Source organism: Vanacampus margaritifer, chromosome 19 (genome assembly GCF_051991255.1).
Source record: "Vanacampus margaritifer isolate UIUO_Vmar chromosome 19, RoL_Vmar_1.0, whole genome shotgun sequence".
NCBI lineage: Eukaryota > Metazoa > Chordata > Actinopteri > Syngnathiformes > Syngnathidae > Vanacampus > Vanacampus margaritifer.
In genome coordinates this window covers 10,146,738-10,164,125 of record NC_135450.1, presented here as the reverse complement: position 1 = coordinate 10,164,125, position 17,388 = coordinate 10,146,738, and the positions used below count along the sequence as shown (strand labels likewise).

The 17,388-nt window shown below is 37.9% G+C and overlaps 1 protein-coding gene across 2 annotated transcripts in view; it reads right to left on the bottom strand.

Moving 5' to 3' along the window:
* The window catches only part of pak5 (p21 protein (Cdc42/Rac)-activated kinase 5), a 56,200-nt gene extending 39,293 nt beyond the window's left edge, over window positions 1-16,907 (bottom strand). The window contains exon 1 of one of the 2 annotated variants that reach the window (XM_077552470.1): window positions 16,443-16,907. The gene's annotated coding sequence lies outside the window, so the exon portion shown is untranslated. The remainder of the gene's footprint in view (window positions 1-16,442) is intronic. The other variant, XM_077552469.1, reaches the window with a different exon arrangement.
* Window positions 16,908-17,388: the final 481 nt, after the last annotated feature.

The following is a 17,388-nucleotide window of genomic DNA, read 5'->3' as shown; positions in this document are numbered from 1 at the left end:
GAACGCTATTAAATTCAAGTCATGGGCGGAGAAGCAATCAGACATCTTAATACATCATAAATGCATTTAAAAAACTAATTGGAAAAAAAAAACTTACAAAAAATAAAAAAATGCCTTTCATTTTGAGTTGACTCACGTTAAGTTAAAAAAAATCTAAAACTCAAAAAATTAAATGTAAAGTAACAGGATAGAACTTAGTCTTGGTCCTTGGAAAAAAAAACTTACAAAAAATAAAAATAAAAAAATGCCTTTCATTTTGAGTTGACTCACGTTAAGTTAAAAAAATCTAAAACTCAAAAAATTAAATGCAAAGTAACAGGATAGAACTTAGTCTTGGTCCTTTAAGACCATTTTGACTGATCTTTCAAGACCCACAGATTATTGTGTATAAGCGACAAACCTATAATACTCTTTTTCTGTTGTTTAGTTTATGGGTTGGTTTCACTGCCCCCCACCCCCCCAAAAAAAAAAATTACAATTTTGTGAAAAATCAATTTAATGACTGACACATTTAAAAAAAATAAAAATAAAATAAAAAAAATGCTCTTGTAAAACCTCAAGCAATAAAACAACCAAAGTCTGAGAAACGGCTTTTGATGGCAAAACACGGATCTATAAATATTTTGTGTACCAAAGAAACAAACAAACAAATGCGTTAAAGCTCGACTTCGATTTGGGTCGCTTTTTTGTTGCCGTTCTAGTGATAGGCCTCGCAGTTATTTGTGGACAATTTGTATGTTGTCTTTGATGTGGACCCAATAAATTCAATTGACTGTTACTTGTGAATATTACGTTTGAATAATTACTAGGGGTTTTGCAAATAAGAGCAAGATCATTTCAGGATGTAGATCCCAAGCTAACAACAAACGCTATCCAAATATATTGCTATTGCTCTCAAAATGGGTTTTTAGCCGTTTTTACTTGACATTTACTCCACATATTAAGTATTCCAAGTAAGTGATTATCCTTGTTAGTGGGGTGGGAGGGCAGCCATCACACTACCTTTGAAAAAACAACATACTTCCTGCTTGTGGTTTTCTGAGTTAAAAGCACCATGTTTCTTTGAAAGCCTCCTGCTTCTCTCCCCATTATCTCAAGTCAAAGCCCCAACTTAATCGTGTATTATTGATAGCCCGGTGAGAAGCCCGCCCTCCCCTCCCTGTTGTCAGGGGAAACTAGTACTCTGCTTTATCATCAGGAGGACATAAACGAGATGGAGGTTAACAGGTTAGAACAATTTGCATGTACAACTATATATTTTCATATAACTTTTTCAATTCTATTTTTCCTCAGCCATTAAAACATTTTTTAATTTACCCACGTAACATTAAAATTGCATAGTTTTGCTAGTAACATTACGGCTTTTTCCCGTAATATTTCTACTTGGAAATTGTACCTTTTTTGTTGTAAAATTCTGACTATTTTCATGACAATTACGGTATGTTTTATTTCTATTTTTTTTTTATTAAATTTAATTCACACATTTCTTGTGAATGACTGGCATGTGCTCATTGCAAATAAAATGTAATTCTTTTAATTTCTTTTTTACTTTAGAAAATTTCAACTTTATTATCAAACCATTTTTGTAAATGAGGAATTTATTACGATTTCTCTCTTAAATTTCGGGTATGTTTTTTTTTTAAATCAAATTTAATTCACACATTTCTTGTGAATGACTGGCATGTGCTCATTACAAATAAAATGTAATTCTTTTAATTTCTTTTTTACTTTAGAAAATTTCAACTATTATCAAACCATTTTTGTAAATGAGGAATTTATTATGATTTCTCTCTTAAATTTCGGGTATGTTTTTTTTTTAAATCAAATTTAATTCACACATTTCTTGTGAATGACTGGCATGTTCTCATTACAAATAAAATGTAATTATTTTCATTTCTCTTTGACTTTAGAAAATTTCGACTTTATGATCAAACAATTCTTGTAAATGAGGAATTTATTACGATTTCTCTTAAATTTCGGGTATATTTTTTTTTAATCAAATTTAATTCACACATTTCTTGTGAATGACTGGCATGTGCTCATTACAAATAAAATGTAATTATTTTCATTTCTTTTTGACTTAAGAAAATTTCGACTTTATTATCAAGCAATTCTTGTAAATTTCGCCAATTCTCATTATTTCAGTTTTTCTTGTGAACTGTGACTTAATTCTTGTAAAATTTCACTCAAACAAAAACAAACTAACTGTGGATATTTCCCCTGCATTTGTCAGCCTTGTGACAGTTGCTGGACTCTCAGTGTGATTTCTCATCTGTCAAATTGCCACAAACTGCAGTTTATGAGTAGGGTAATGTAATGTGACACAATCAATCTCTTTTGCTCCAGCCAAGGTTAGCTAGCAGAAAAAAAAAAAGTCAGCTTTGACAGATGACACAGCCGTAGGATTTTCCCCGCACGTCCTGTTCGCCGTTTGCTGTGTTAATCCTCGGAAAGAAGAACATCGGTGTGACCTCGTTTTGGGAAGAGCAAAAGTTCACGTGACCATCCACTTGCGGACAAGCGGGAGAAGATAAAGACAACAAAGAGTTGCGCTTATCTGCCTGGTTCATTTCGTATAAAGAAGACAAACTATTGACATCACATTTTCCAAAAGAGAAACAATGGTAGTTTTGTACCATTTTTGTTACATGCCTTGATGTGTTACACAAAAGCCAAATATCAAAACACATTGCGGGGGGGGGGGGGGGGGGCTGTTAGAGACTAAATGAATTGAAGTCTTGCTTTAACCCTGGAGAACCCAAGAACCCTTTTTCTTCTTTGGAAAATTATGAATTATACATTAAATGACTGCTATAAATTCACTGAACACCAAAATATATGTTTTTTCTATTTTAACCCTTTTTTTTGGAACTAGCTCAGAGTTGCTAATTTATCAAAATATATATATAAAACATACTCCTAGGCATTCTGCAACATGATATGAAATAAATTAACAAAAATAAATAAAATAAAATTACCATCTGATGGTTTGCTGAGAAGATGGTTTTGTTTGGATTGATTTCCAGCTCAACAAAACAGCATGTTGCCAGTCATCTTGTCACCACCACTCTGGCTCATGTAAGTGCAATATTCATCCACTAGATGGCCCCATGCAGGGGTCAGAAGTGGCACTCTGGACTTTTCAAGTTAAATTTGTAAAAAAAAAAAGGTCTTTGTTATTTGAGTAGCAGAATTTATAGGGGCCAAATTTGACCCCGTGGGTCCTCCAGGGTTAAATTGGCTTGTGCGTATTTAGTGGCTGACTACAGGTTGCTGGGAAATTGTGATTGGCAGAGGACATAAATGTAAGTGACGTCTGGCTTTTGTGTTTTTGTTTCCCGAGGAACACGACACAATGCGGCGAGGTTATCTCGACCAAACAGTCCGTGGCATCAGCCTGCGCAGATAAGTTGAAAGGTATAAATCATTGATCGCAACGCCACTACGAACGGCCCCCTTTTATCCCACTACCCCCCTTTCCACACTGCTTGTCTTTATCCGGAGACAGTAAATGGAAGCTTATACCTGTTGACCTACATTGCTGCCATCTTGAGCAGAAGAGGTTGCGGTAATCCTGGAGCCGCGCCGTTTCGGTTCCGCTACATGCAAACAGTAGCAGATATTCAGCGGGAAATGAGAGAAAAATGCTCACTTTAGTAAGTAAGCGTCAGTCATGATAAAAGAGCGGACGTTACAACTCAAGTCTACTACAAGGTTGTTCCCCTGAGACTGAAAGACGGAGCGAACAATTGAAGCGCTAACAGGAGACAGTCAAACGGATTCTGTTCAATTCAAGTCATGCGGGTGTCAATAGCGCACATCTTGAACGGCTTTTGTTGAACGGAGATAAAAGAATTGACAGAAAAACCTGTGATCTAATTTCCCACGGTTACCTCAGACGTCCTTAGTTCGCCAGCATACGCCATTTTGAATTGCCAAACTGAGGACTCTTGTGTTCCCTTTTCAAATGTGAATGAGCATTACTGTCGCATTGAGATTTTTTTTAGATTTAGAATCGTGGCCTAAAATCTTCAAACTAAATTAACCCTGAAGAACCCACGGGGTCAAATTTGGGCCCTATAAATTTTGCTACTCAAATAACAAAGACCTCTTTTTTTTTTTCAGCAGTGATTTTGTCCCTGTGTTCTTGTTTCCATTGGCCAAAGTGTGTTTGTAAATTCAAAATCCAGTTCTAAAATGCAACAAAAAAATGATATTGTTCAATGTAGCTGTGTATTTGATTGATTATTTTCTTAAATTCTAAATAGTTTACTGACATTTTTTGTTATTCAGATTTTTCGAAATGATACCCCTAAATAAATCCCAAAGGGTCAAATTTCGCCCTAATCCTAAATTAGGGAATAAAGGGTTAAAATTGAAAAAAACATATATTTTGGTGTTCAGTGAATTTATAGCAGTCATTTAATGTATAATTCCTAATTTTCCAAAGAAGAAAAGGGTTCTTGGGTTCGCCAGGGTTAATTTTACTGTCAAAAGAGGACGAGCTAACATCAACGTTTCCGTTATCTGTGCAACCGCTTCAAATTTGAATTAACAACCCATCAAGCTAGCAGGGATGACTGATGCATTAGCTCTAGCGTCTTTGCAAAGTGGCCTTTTAAATTTGAAGTGCATGTTTTCTTTGTGAGAAAAGATGCTCTTTTAATCCTCGCCGGCTCTCCGAGCCACAAGAACAGGCGGAAATATTTATGACACGAGTGGTCGGGGAGACGAGCGCCGAGCCGGTTGCCTTCAAAGGCCACTTCCAAGGCCACCGCCTGTTACGACTTCAGCTGCGCTTTGCTCAGGTGGTCCTAACGTTGCTTCGGCTTTGACGGCTTGACGAGCCTGGAAGGGACAAGCTGGTTTGGCGGCGGCTCTGGTTTGGACTGGACGTGACATTTCACGGCCGAGAAGAAAAAAAAGAAAAAAAAAAGAGCGGTGTGTGCTCTCGTGACTTATTTCCAGTTATTTTAGGAAGCACTGTGAACTGACGTACATTATTCATCGTGTGTAGCGGGAAGGGGCATCACTTGAGGACATACCCGTCACTAAATAGTACTCGGAAAGCCACTCAATTCCTTTACTACTGCTTTTCTGGTTTTAAGACTGCAAGGTCCAAAGAGTCTGGCGTAGTCACAGTCATCATTTTTCAGTAGTTCCTTGCTTGTGGAACTTTTTTTGTCTTCTTTCTAAAAACCAAGACATTGGTGACCCTAATGAAGATAGATAAACAGTAGGGATGGACCAATAATTATTAATTGACGAAAATTGAAAAAGCTAAATCTAAAAAAAAATGATTCTCAGGTAGCTATTTATTTCAATTTTCAGTTAACTTATAAGAGATGCTACTGACCCTGGGAACCTTCAGAACCATTTGTTTTTGGTCGACATTAAAACAAAGAAATATGAAAGTTTAAGATTTCAGGTAAATTTTTTACTGTACACTCTAAAAACAGTTGGGTCAAAAGTAACCCAATTACGGACTGATCCACTTTATGGGTAAATTTGACCCAACTTTCTGGGTTGTTTTATACAAAATGACCCAATTTTTTGACACAAGTAAAGCATCTGACCAATATTTATGAGTTGTTTGACACCAAAAGACCCATTTCTTGACTCAAAGTTGGGTCAAATTGACCCTAGTAGAGGATCAGTCCATTTTTGACCCATAGTTGAGTTATTTTTGACCCAACTGTTTTTAGAGTGTAGAAAATGATAGCGAGCTATGGTATTTACTTGCTTAAGTTTCCAATTAACTTTTTAAGACATACTGATAACCTTGGGAGCTCCTTGAACGTTTTGTAAGATAAAAAAAAAAACATTCTCCATTTCGAAAAGTCGGAAAAATTATTCAATAAACATTGTTCAATAAAAATGCTTTAAGACATCTTTTTTTTTTTTTTTTTTTTTTACTGACAATGGATATCGGCTTCAAATATCGGTTATCGGCCTCCTACCGATAATCGGTATCGGCCCTGCAAAAACCATATTGGTCTATCTCTAAGTATTGGCTGGGATGAATACTAAAACTTAGAAAAAGCTGGGAGCTAAACGATTTCCGGCATCCTGGCGATCATATGGTGTCAGGTGCATCAGATATGTAGCCATCTTCTAATCAATGAGCTCCTCTTGATTCTGAATCTTATATTACATTTGTGAGTACTACTATGGAGTTACAGGCCCAATGTGACCCTCCGGTCTGAGGTTCCCAGCAGGGATGTTCTCATCAGACCGGCAGACTCATACCGGTCCACATGACTTCACACGACCGATGCGCCGAAATAACACGTCAGGATTAGGGCCACGTAGAGTCCCAACGCGGTTGTGTGCGCCAATGTGTGCGAATCCGAACTAAGGAGCAAGAAGAGGCTATGGTGGCAGTTCCCAAGATGGGGGATTAACTTCCTCAGTAATTTAGAATTGGTTTGTAGTTGCACCGTCGATGGGCAACAAAAAGTCTGCTTCAATTTCAAAGTATGTTTAAATATTGTTGATACCAAAGCGAGTAGCATGGAAGGGAAAACTCTAAGGGTGGGAATCTTTGAATGTCTCACGATTCGATTCCGATTTTTGGGCCTGCGATTCGATTCAGAATCGATTTTCGATAAGAAACGATATATGATTCAAAATGATTTGATTGACAATGATTTTTGCTTCAATCTATAGATGTGCAAGGAATTGTAACGATCTACTCCAGTCTGACTCGCTAATGCTAATTAGCGCGCTACTTGCAGCACTTTTATCACTCAAAAGAACGGCTCCACGCTACAAAAAAAGAACTTTTATTGGAATAACTTGATTGTGACTTTTTCCTTCTACTTTTTAATGTGGCTACAACTTAACAGTGTATTAGACCTCGTAGAACCACACTGCCCCTAAGTGGCCAAATCGGGTACAACATGAACAGCGCTCCAAATAAAGGCACACACAGACAAAGGTAAGTCAATGTAAAATTATTCAAATAAAATCGATTTTGGGACACTTAAAATCAATTCTGAATCGTACTAAATGAAAATCGCAATTCTTATGAGAATCGATTTTTTTGCACACCCCTAGAAAACACACAATTTATTAGAATTATTTTACATATGAGAAAGCAACCTGGTGGAAAGCAATCAATGATGATGATGATGGTGATTCTTAATTTCTTCCAAATCCACTGTAGTTAGTTGGTGACCTTATGCTTATCAACATAGTCATGCTAATGCTAATGAAATGGGCTGTTTCATACTGTGTGCTAATAGCGTGAGAGCAAGGGAGACAGTGAACGCTAGCTATCAACATAATGTGCGGCTGACTTGATGAGCGTGCAGCTGCCGGCTACAGAGCACTACTAGCATGCCATGCACATCAGCTTGCATCTTTTTTTTTCTCTTCTTTTTTGTGTGTGTACCGCCGTCCCTTAGCGGCGCTCATTTCCTGCTGTTTCATGCCAGAGCATCAAAGAGGGCACAGCTGTGTCACTGGATAACCGCTTTCATCTATTCAGCAGCCGCATCTGCGCTAACGTTTTGCGCGACGTCATTAGCAACCGACATCACAAGGTCTTAGGCTGTAATCTTCACTCGCGCGTACATGCAGAAAGTTTGCGTGTTCGCACTGAAAATCACACATAGCAGAAAGGAGGCTAAAAGCCTTTTCACACTGCGCTTATCACTGTCGCCGAACAACACCGAGCCGTGTCGGAACCGCTCTGCACTGAAAATTTTTCAATTATGCATCAATTTCACATCTTGGATAATCCAATAGGAGAGATCGTGGCCGAGTGAAAACAATAAGATATTTGGGCGTAGCTGTACAGTACGTACATTTTTGTGATTTTTACTACAAAAATGTGGGCTTAAAATTAAATAGGCTATAGTATCACTTGTATCACATTTGATCCTTATAAAGTAAGGGATTTCCATTGTAATAGTAACAGATATTGCCGATTTGTGCGCCAGATTTACATCCAAACCAGCTGGAAAAGGCACCAGGCTACTTCCCTTTCGGTTGCCCTGGCAACCAGTGCCAAATAATGATCATCGTGCTGTCCTTGCCGGTGGTGGGTGCTGCACAAACCCAGGGCAGTGTGTAAGTGCCTTAAAGGAGACTGCCGGAGGTTTTTGTCGGTATACGTTAAGATGCTACAAGTGTCACGACACGCACACACACACACACACACACACACACACACGCTTATCTACGCGATGGTCCGGCTTGCGAGCTATATTTAGGCCGGATGGCAGCTCTTTGGCTGCAGAGGGGAACACAACAACATAACGATAAGCCAAATGCCTCAAAGTGCTGGTGTTACTACTAGTGATGCCAAAAATAACAATTTGTGACGTCTTCCTGTTACAGCAATTAGTTAAACGTCCAATTGAAAATGATGTCCTGTTTCATCTAATATTCAGTATTTTTTGCTTGTTTTCTAATTTTTGTGAATTTCCCCAATATATTTATTTTTTCTATTTTTCTTATTATTTATATTATGGGACACGTACTTTATTTCTAATTGTTTTTATTTTCATCTATTATTTTGTAATTGTTTTGAAGTATTTTGGTATTTTTTCCCTAATAGTCGTGTAACTTTCATAATTTCTTTTGCCAAATAATTCTCATTTTATGTTAAAAAAAAACGTTTGATATTTATTGAAATAGCTGTTTCTTGTCTAGTATTTTATATTGTTATATCTTTTTTTGTATTTGTGCATAATTAGTTGAATATTGGTGGAGCTTGTGTATTATGTATTTTTCTTTTTCAGCATCTGTACTTTTTGTCTGTTATTCTGTATTATCTAAGGTTTTGTCTATTCTAGTAAGTTTGTATTTTTTCAAATATTTTTCTTTTTTTCCCTAACATTCGTGCGCTAGTGTAACATTAATTGTTCGACATTTTCCAATATAAGTTTGTTTCTACAGTCTCTTTATACTGACTTTTTTTTAAAATTCACATTAGACTGTATTTATTTTTTATTAACACCACTCCCCTCCATTAGCATTTCTGTTAGCAACATGGCGATAACCCTGATTTTATTGCTCACTATAATTGTGACATTTTGATAGCATTTCATCTCCTGTAACCATAAAAGGGGTGTATTTTTTGGGCCAGGTTCAAATGTCACAACAGCCCCCAGTTGTGACATTTGAACCCGGCCATATCAATGTCTAACGAGCTCATGGCGGATGTTGCGTGTATGTCTGATGGAGAAGATGTAAGTAACTCTCAGACCACACGCTTCCCCTTTGAAGCGCTTTCTACCCGCTGGGTTACGGAGACGGGGGGGGGGGGGGGGGGGGTTGCGGGGGAGATTGTAATGAATCACGCCAAGCCTTAATGAATATCCTTATTCAGGTTTGCTTTGATGCAATTCCACCTGACTGATCTCAAATCGCAGAACAAAACAGCGTCTGCGCTGACTTATTCCTTCGGGATGCGTGAGTCTTCCTACACTCTAATTCCTTGTGTGGGCAAAACAAGGAAATTTGAATTTTAGGGAAAAAAAAAAGAAAGGCCAACATGGCACTCGTGACACGCTTAGTAGAGCGGAACATAAAGATGCTGACCTGGGATCTGTTTTATGGTACTGAACACGTGTAACAATCAATTTAGCAGCTCTAAAGAGCCCCTAAACGAATTTCCTGAGAACAAAAGAACAAACGCTAAAAATCTATCAGGAGTGTAACGACACATGAAACAATCACATTTCAGTACATGCCGGTACTTTGCTTTTTTTTAATTTAAGGGTATAACAGTGGAACAAAATGTATAGATAAATATATTTCTTTAGCGCAAACACTAAAACAAGACTGAAAACTAATAGCAGTAAATTGAATAAATGCAAGAAATAAAACATTAATTAAAAAAAAATATTACTTACTGTTATAAATCAGCTTAAATCTTTTCTTTTTAAGTAAGTACAACACCAATTTGTCTTCTTTTTAGGAAACTATCATCAGTGAATTTTCCAATAAATGAAAGACTCTCAAAATAATGTATACATTACAATAAAAATGACCAACTCTTAACTCTTTTTCTATCCATTTTTTTTGGAAGACTGCTCAAAGTGACATCAAGATTCTCAAATAATAAAAATGATAAATTAAAAAAAAAAATTGAATAACATTTAATAGTAAATAACAGCTTGCATCTTTTCTTTTTGAGAAAAATACAACATTGATAGTTTGTCATTTTAGCAAAATGAATGCAGACGAGTGCAACACTAACAGTTTGAAGTGTGAGAATTGTGCTCCAAAAACAAGTTTTACATACCACACTGCCAAAAGTGCATCATTAGCCATGGCGTCGCCTGCTCAGAGGCTGATCTGCGCTGTAGTTGTTTACCGAGTAAGCGTGTGACTAAAGCGCAAAGCCGTTTTCAATATGGAAATTCTGTATATGAAAAATCTATCTGTATTTTTTGCAATCAATGTTTTGAAGAGATTTACCCTGTTGGACTGGTTTCTCCTCCTTGGCGAGGTTAGTTTTGGGCGTGGTTACCGCTACAGTCTACATTATTCATTCACAATCAAACTAATTGTGCTAGTAATGACTTTTCATGTCTAACGTTGGGGCGGGCGCAGTCGAGACAAAACATTGTTGAACATGCGCAGGTGATTCAAACTGGCATTCGTTGGTGTTAATAAAGCAGCAGAAAGTGATTGAAGGAGCAGACGCCGAAGCAATTGGCTTTCCCGGCCCGGCCCATTCCAAACAGGTATCGCTTTAAAAGGCGATTAAACTGGACTTAGGCGCTGGCTGGTCGAGTCCGTGCACATGAAAGCAAACGAGGAAGAGGCTTGAGAAAGAAAAAAAAAAAAAAGAATCAGAAAAACTGAAATAGCGAAAATTTGCAATAATTAAGCAGCTATCTTCAAACACAGACTGTATTTAGAAATAAATATCTGAATTCACTTTGCATGGAATTGAAAAAAATATTTAATTAATTACTCAAATGAAAAAAAATGGGAAATTCAAAATGAGGCGGCGCAATTCACTGGCTGACAAATTAAATATACATTAACATAAATCAATGAAATAATCAAAATAAATAGAGACAATTAAAGAAATAAGACTTGGTTAAGAATGGTCAAGTCTGGACACACGAAACACAACAAGGAAGCCTGCTAACACTCAACAATTCACCAGCTGACTAAAAAAAAAAAAAAAATCTATATATATATATATATATATATAAATACAACAGCCTCAGCCTGAAGGGTCAGGCGAGTCGGGCAGCTGAGGCAGATGCGGCGCTCCGAGGCCCCAAGGCAGAGCTGGGATGTTCAGGCTTCACTGGGCCTCCTCAGCAAAACGCACGCACACACACACACACACACACACACACACACACACACACACACACACACACACACACACTGCCAGAAGAAGTAGAACAGCCTCATTGAGCGGAGAAATGTGAAGAGGATTTAGGTTATGTGTCTCTAAGTCTTTCTGTGTCAGTGTGTGTGCGCTGAATACAGAAAATGATGAAAATTGGTATTCTCTTGAGGTACAGTGTCGAAAAACAGAAAACTTCAAAATGGCTTCCACCCATATTATCCTATTTTTCCGTTTAGCGCTAGCGTGCTAACATTGCAATGCTTGTTTTTCCATTCGTAGACAGCTCCTCTGGTTGTCACGTGGTTTCATTTACATCTCAAGCTAGCTATGAATGCGAGTCTTGACCAGCAAATCCCAAATGTGAAATTCAAACGTAAACATTCACATGAGAACTTGTTGTCAACAACTCCGCACTCGCAATACTGTTGTTTTAGCAGGTGCAGCCATTTTGGTGAACAACTGACGTGAATCGCCGACACGCCATTGCTTGTTTCTATTTAAAAAAAAAATAATTATGCCCTGGGTGAGGCCATTACTTTTTTTTCTACCCATGGAAAGCTGAATGTTGGTTGTAAGGATAGACCAATTATCGGCGCCGATATTCAGTATTTTGACGAATATCGGCATCGGTGATTTTGAAGACTCGTATGGCCGATAGTAACATTTTTTAAGTGTTTATTTCAGGGAATGAATTGTTTAAATTTTCAGAGACGCTGCTGACCCCACCTCGCTGCACTTTCTGTTTTTGTTTGAAATTAAAACTAAGATAAGTAAAAAAAAAAAATTAACACTTCAGATATTTTGAAATTTTGGAATACTTTATTTACTGTAGAAAACAATTGCTTTAAGTTATTTAACTTTTGAAAACATGCACCCTGGGAGATCCTGGAACTTTTTGTTAGATTTTTAAAACAAAAGATGTCTATTGACTAAGATTTTTTTTTAAACTGCAATATTTTATGAACCCTGAAAGTAATTCACTAAACATAAGCTTTAAAATTCCCCCCAAAAATAAGAGCTGGAGTTTGTTTTTTTTTTTCAAATTTTGATGGCAATATTTCCCCTTTTAGTGAAAATCAATATGGGCTCCAAAAATCGTCATTAGCGTCCTTGACCACTAATAATTGGTAAAAAAAAAAAAAAAAAAAAAAAAAACGAGGTACTGTGTCAGTATTTTGAGGTACAGTATCAGGTACTCGTGGATGCTGCCGACACCAGTCATTGATACTTAAGGCAAAAAAATCTGACATTGAGAAAGTTCTCCTCAAAAGTACTAGCGGTATTGGTAATCGGTATCAATGAGTACTTTGGTCTGAAAAACTGAGATTTAAGACATCCCTAGTTGCACATGTAACTAATATAAGAGTACGTCTTCACAGGCAAAGTCACCTCATCTTCCTCCTCAGTCCTTACAAGCTCCTCCCCTTGTCCTCATCTGCCTCTACAGGCTATCCGCGCCCATGCCAAGTGTCATCTGTAAAGGTTGGCGCCTAATTTGCAAAAAAACACGCGACCGGTGCAAGGCTGCCAGCTGGCTTTTGGGAGAGGCTCCAAACTGTCACAGGTAAGCACTCTAGCATCTCAAAAGATGCCGCTACGGATGATGTAACGGAAGCAGCGGCGGCGGCGGCGGTATGCACAACTGCCGACTTCCTCCTCCTGGTGAAATTATTCACTGTGTGACTCCGTCTTATGTAATTTACTGTGAGCAACCGCGGACACCAAAAATAGATGATGGCTAAGTATCCAGAAATGGTGGATAAAATGTACAGTCTGCAGAATAGGATGGGTTGAAGTTGTTATGAGCCATATGAGTAGTGTAGGCTGTGGCATTCCCTGGAGCGTTTGATTATTATGTAAATCTCTGCATGCTACCAAGAAGCAATCACTTTTGTTCACAAATTTGCTGTGACCCAGATAATTTCATATTTTCCAGTTGTAATCACACACTATAGGTTAAAAAATTGTCCCTATTTTTTTAAGAAAAGCTAAATTGTTATGCATTAAGAATGTCTTGACTTTGGTCCTTCCTCGGGTCTCCTGACGGCCTCGCGGCTCTGGCTGGGTTCTGAAGTGTTCGGTTTAGGTGAACGGTATGGGATTTTTTTAATAGGTTTTAGGTGAATTAATGAATTACACACTCACACGCACGCACATGCACATACAAAATAAAAAATAAAAATAAATTAAATTAAAAAAAATAAAATTTTAAATAAAAAAAATAAAAATAAATAAATAAAAATAAGAATAAAAATAAGAATAATAAAAAAGAGCAATGATGATGACATGTCAAATCGGTAAAATTACCGAATGAACAATACTGAGCTCTCCAGAAAAAGAAAAAAAAAAAGAAAAAAAAAAAGAATGTCTTGACTGTATTTCTAAATTAACTTATTTACTGCCGTGGACGTCTATATTCGTCAATTACAATCCAACCGTTTACTGGAACCAACATACGGAAGTTTTGTAGTTTGAGGTGTCATTAAAGCGAAAAAATATATATTTGCATCTGCTTGACGTGTTTCTTTTCACAAAAATGCGTTCTTCCGCTTTTTGGTGGGAAACCGGTGTTTTTGACAAACTTTCTTGCATTCTTTCCCAATCAAATCACCTATAAGCCACTTTTTAAAGGAAATGTTGGAAAATGAGGATGGGAATCAGTATTTTGGGATATATTTATTAATAGAGGCAATTAAATATTTTTTAAAAAGTAGAGAGCACGACTATAATTGAAATGTTTTTTCGGTTTGATCATAATTAAAAGAAATAGATTCCACGACCCAAAAATGTGATATTCATAATATTGAAACATGTTTATATGATAGAAAGCCTTCGAATGTAGTTAGCGGTCATTAGCGAGCACCGAAGGAGCAGGCGTGTGCTACCAGGTTTAACGAGCGTATCATGTTACGTTGATTAAACGGCGCCATATGTCACACTTGAATTTATGGTCAATGAGGGAACGGCAGGCTGGCTGCCATCAATATGTCTGTTTGACACAATCAACGATGTTTCATCTCATTAAAACACAAAAACAAGCATTGTGGCTGAATGAGTCTACAGTAGGGCTCAACGATTTTGAAAAATAATCTAAATTACACCCCCCCCCCGCCCCCTCCAATATTGTAATTGTGATTTAATGTTCAGCCAGAGATCTCTGTTTGCATTTTTGTTGTAATCAGATTTGTTAAATTTAACGCCACATTTGTTTGGTAGAATTTTGTGAAGTTGTCATAATAAAAGATTGCAAGACAAAGTGTTTAGTAAGTTAACAACTCCAATTGAAGTATAAATAAACTTTTTCATTTTAATATTTTTTTTTGCCTTTATTTTAGTATAAGACCAAAACATTTACAGTATGTAAAATAAATCTGATATTGTTTATCGTAATACAGATTATTACTACAGTGAAGAAGACCATGAAAAAATAATTGCATATTAATTTGCACTCATAATATTGAGGGGGAAATAAAAATCAGGATTACTTTTCAAAATCATTCACCCCAGTATAAACCTGACAATGGTACATTAGTAAAATTATCTTGCTAGCCTGGATGACATTGCAAATAAAAATCTGTTCTCAATTGCCTTAACTGGAAAAATAAAGGTTAAAGGTGAAGTCAACCTTAAACATTTCTCGACAATAATATCTTATATGTGACCTCACTAGTCTAAACGCGACATTCTGATTAATATGACATTTTTGGAATATGAGTTATGAAACAAAATCCAGCTGTTTTCATCCATCTCAGGGGGCGGCCATTTTGCCACTTGCTGTCGACTGAAGATGACATCATAGTTGCTTAACTCATATTCCGCTAACGCAATATTAACCAGAATGCCATATTTAGACTAAAGGGGCTGCATAGAACCTATTAACTCATTCACTGCCATTGACGGCTATAGATGTCAAAAATCTATTTTAACTATTTCTATTAGTTTAACATTTTTTCCCACATTTGTTAACAAGAGTATGACAACCTAGATTTGTTTTATTGTACATTTAGAACAGATATAAAATTTGTGATTAATCGTGAGTTAACTAGTGAAGTCATGCGATTAATTATGATTAAAACATTTAATCATTGTAATCTTTTTTTTTTTAAGGCCATCTGATGGTTGCTAACAATTCAGTATAAGACTAGCAAAATGAAGCATAAGTCTAACTGAGGGAGGCATTTATTTGTTTTAAGTGGAATGACACCTTTTGTCAATAATAGTGACGTCTACTATTTGAGGAAATACAGTCACTCTAATTTGCACAAGCCCTCTTTCCACTCTAAGGAAACACAAGGTCACGCTACAATGCCACAAATAAAGGCCCAAATCAAACAACTGGCACGTCCGACTGGCGATGAAGGTGTTGTGGACTAGGTGTTTAGTTATTATTACCTCCATTAGGGCAGTGTTTGCGCCCGGGGCGATTATGAGCTTACAAGCGGGAGAGGGGGGGGGGGGGGAACCCCGGCTAGATCAACACTTTTAATTTTCCTCTCCACTACACTATTCCTAATCCCACAGCCACAGTGAACTTGAAAAGCAGCACATCTGCCGCCCGTTATTTACCTGCCCTACATTAACACACACTGAAGGCTGAGTGCATGTGTGTGTGCGTGTATACCACGTCTCAAGCTTGACATACAGTAGGAGTGTTGCAGAAATAGCCAAGTAGTGCAGTGGGAGAAGATCAAATAACTCATAGGAGGCTAAAGCAGATTATTTGCAATGCATTCGACGGGAGCAAGAAAAACGCATGCAAAATGCAGCAAAAACACGCATTCCCATCCAGAACGGGGTGTGTGTGTGTGTGTGCGCGTGTGTGTGTGCGATGCCCACCCGCTTCACTACCAAGGACAGCGGCCGATGAGCGGCGATGGAGCTGACAGCCATGACAACAACACACGCTGCGGCCACACAAATGACAGCTCCCTTCCAGTCGCCACGGCCCGGTCCGAGCCAAGTCAAACCCCGGTTGTTCCGACACATGAAGCCGAGGAGAGCTTTGCCTTTCCCGCCGGCGAGCGTTCGCTACGCTTCCCCCCCACTTTTCCTCCTCCACCACCATCAACCTTCCATCCACTATAGTCGCTCAAAATGGAATCCAAACACACACCGGCACTCACCTGCTCGTCGCCGGGGTGGAAGAGCTCACATGTCCCGTCGCTTGGTCTGGTTCTCTCCTATACGGTTGTGGTGACAGCGGCGACGGGTAACGTTACGTGTGAGCCAGCGGCGCCATGTTGGGTCTCGGGGAGCTGCTCTCCTCCTGTGCGCCACATCCGGGCCGCTCGGAGGAGCGAATGAGCGGCGGCAGAGGGGCGGAGAGCACCGGGGGAAACAAGCGGAGGAGCACCTGTGTTAGCCCCGGGGAGAACGCTCACCCTCTCGGTCAATGGGAAGGCTCCTTCCCTAAGCCTAAACGCGGGTTGTTTCCGCCATGTCGTCAGCAGCTCTTGTCGCTAGCGCGATGCTAACGCCCCATTGCAATTACATTAGCGATGCTAACTGGGTTTAGTGCTGACGTCACGATTAATTAGCATGGACAGGTTCGGAAGTTGGAGCTTTAATAGACCTGAAACACATGATTTGACTCAAAAGCACCGTAAAAAATCCTCTTTACAATGACACCTGACTCAAAGTGGGGTGTAAAAAAACGACAGAAAGCGTTTTAAAAGTACAGTAGTATGATCTTGTGACGTCATAGAAATGATGACGGCGCCATCTCGTGGTGTATTGTGAGAGCGCGGCTAGAACAGAACGTCCTGAGCCAAATTGTAACCAATCGCAAACAAGTGACGTCACATATAGTCACCTGCATCAGCATAAAACAACGTAAACAAAATGAATAGTAAAAGAAGTAAATTAAAAAATAATAATTTAATATACTTACTATTATTTAATATTACTAACTATGTTTTTTTAAAATTCACTACATTTTTAATTATCTAGTTTTAAGTTAAATTGTCCTTTTACTTTCAATTTGTATTCTTTTAAATTATAATTTACTTTTTAATTTATTGTATTTCTTTATATTTAAATATTTCTTTATTTCAAATTTA